This window comes from Pteropus alecto, unplaced genomic scaffold (genome assembly GCF_000325575.1).
Source record: "Pteropus alecto unplaced genomic scaffold, ASM32557v1 scaffold126, whole genome shotgun sequence".
Classification (NCBI taxonomy): domain Eukaryota; kingdom Metazoa; phylum Chordata; class Mammalia; order Chiroptera; family Pteropodidae; genus Pteropus; species Pteropus alecto.
In genome coordinates this window covers 251004-253705 of record NW_006439187.1, presented here as the reverse complement: position 1 = coordinate 253705, position 2702 = coordinate 251004, and the positions used below count along the sequence as shown (strand labels likewise).

The following is a 2702-nucleotide window of genomic DNA, read 5'->3' as shown; positions in this document are numbered from 1 at the left end:
GGAGAGAAGATATGCGCCAATTATACATCCAATAAGAGGTTAAAATCCAAAATTTATACAGAATTCATACAACCAAACATCAAAAAAAAAAAAAAAAAACCAAACGATCCAATTAAAAAAACGGGCAAAGGACCTGAATAGGCATTTCTCCAAAGAGGACATTCAGATGGCCAACAGACATATGAAAAGAGTCTCAACATCACTAATCATCAGAGAAATGCAAATTAAAACCACAATGAGATATCACCTCACATCTGTCAGAATGGCTATCAACAATAAATCAATAAACAAATGTTGGTGAGGATGTACAAAACCCTCATGCACTGTTGGTGGAACTGCAAATTAGTACAGCTACTACGGAAAACAGTTTGGAGTTTCCTCAAAAAATTAAAAATAGAACTCACTTATTACCCAGCAATTCCACTTCTGGGTATTTATCCAAAGGAAACCAAAACATGACTTTGAAAAGATACATACACCCTTATGTTCACTGTGGCACTATTTACAATAGCCAAGATATGGAAGTAACCTAAGTGCCCATCAATAGACAATTGAATAAAGAAGATATATACAATGAAATATTACTCAGCCATTAAAAAATGAAACCTTACCATGTGCAACAACATAGATGGACATAGAGGGTATTATGCTAAGTTAAATAACACACAGACAAATACAATATGACTTTACTACATATGGAATCTAAGAAACAAAATAAACAAAACAGAAAAAATCTCATAGAGAACATTTGAAGGTTACCAGATGGGAAAGGGTTCAAAGGGGTGAAAAAGGTAAAGGGATTAAGTAAGAAGTACAAATTGGTATTTACAAAATAGTCATGGAGATGTAAAGTATAGCATAATGAATATAGTCAATAATATTGTAATAACTGTCTGTGGTGTCAGATGGGTACTAGAAATATCAGGGTGATCACTTCCTAAGTTATACAAATTTCTAAGAACTATGTTGTACATCTGAAACTAGTAAAATATCATATGCCAACTATAATTGAAAAATAAAAAATATTTTAAAAATATAGGACATGAAACCATAAAAAAAAGAAGAATGGAGATAAAAAAGATCAAAACTTTGTCTCAAATTAGATAACAGCAGAAACTGGAGTAAAATTGGGAAGGAGACAGATCCCTCCTCCCTCATTCCCAGCTTCCCAGGTTTGTGCTGTTTTCCCCATCTTTAATTTTAACTTCAGTGTCTTCAGGTCTCAGATTTTCAAAGCCTTCCTGCTCTTACCTGTTGACCTCATCAGCTTTAACAAACCCTCCCAGACTCCTTTTATCTAACTGAGATGACAGGGGCTGATAAATGTGGGGCTTGAGAGTTCAAAGACAGTGTTATTTTAACAGGAATCAAAGCCTGTTAGAAACTCTGCAGAATTGATTTCAGTCATCAGCTAAAATGCAGATAGATTGTTGATGCTGGAACCCCAAAGCCATATGATCAAGTAGGATGGACACCTTATACAACATATAATAATAAAAGGAACCAACAAAGTTGACTTTATGAGTTTCTCTCTTAAAGATCTGAAGAATGGTGATCATACTGCCAGAACCAGAGGTGTTATAACTTGTAAAACAAAAGGGATAAGGCAAGAGAAAGACGTGTGAGCCTAGAAAGTGGGGCAACTTTATATTTTATGCTACCTGCTCTTTTTTTTGTAAGGTAAAAACTAAATCAAGGTGGGAAAACATACCCCATTCTTCATAGATTTACAGAATGGAAAATTAGAAGGGAATTCAGAGATCATATAATACAATCTTATTGAATTGCAGATAAGTGAAGAGATCATAGGGAGGACGTGATCTACCCAAGAACACAAAATCATCCACCAGAGCCTGAGGTAAGACACAGGTCTTGTGCCTACCAGTCCTATGAATTTTCCACCATGCCCATTGTCTTTCTCCATGCAAGGATTCCCTCTGATTTTGATAAGACATCAGTGAAATAATATAGAAAATTCATTAATTAAAATCAACCATTATTTTAAATGCATGGCACTATGTATAGCATGAAATACAGAAAGAATAAGCCTTTGTTATTGCCCTTTAGGTCTAGTGGGATTAGGATGGGAAGAATGGGGAAGTTTAAACTGAATATCTACAAAAATGACTTTGACACAAAACAATAAATGAAAATTATCAAGAAAAGTACAAACAAAATACTATAGGACTTTAAAGGAGAGAAATATTAAATTGGGTTGAGAAGATCAGGGATGGCTTTTTGTTTGGCTAGAAACAAACAGAAAAAGAGGCGCTACTACTATCTTCACTTAATAGGTGACACCAGCCTGGGGACTACCTCAGGACACTTGTAGGTCACCAGCTCTACCTGAACCACACTTAGAAAGCACAACAGTCATTCTAATTTATAGATAGTTCTATTGCAGCAGCAATAATGGATATGGTATATGAATTGAGACCTTAAATTTTTAGATTATCTTTGGGCTCTCTTATTTACCTCGTTCACTAGAGCTTGACCAGGTTACATGTTCAGTGAAGGTAAGGGCTTATGGAAACAATATATCTCCAAATAAAAGATCTTATGGAAAGAATATATATCCAAATAAAAGATCTAAAGATCTAAGTAACTCCTGAATTCAATAATTGAAATTGAAAGTCACATATACATGCTTTTACTTTATAATTTCACCTTCACCCACCCAATCACCCAGGTAAATGATAGAA

The 2702-nt window shown here is 34.6% G+C and overlaps 1 protein-coding gene across 1 annotated transcript in view; it reads left to right on the top strand.

Annotated features, from left to right (window-relative positions):
* Nucleotides 1–2702, top strand: part of CYSLTR1 (cysteinyl leukotriene receptor 1) — a 21644-nt gene that overhangs the window by 12528 nt on the left and 6414 nt on the right. The window lies entirely within an intron of this gene.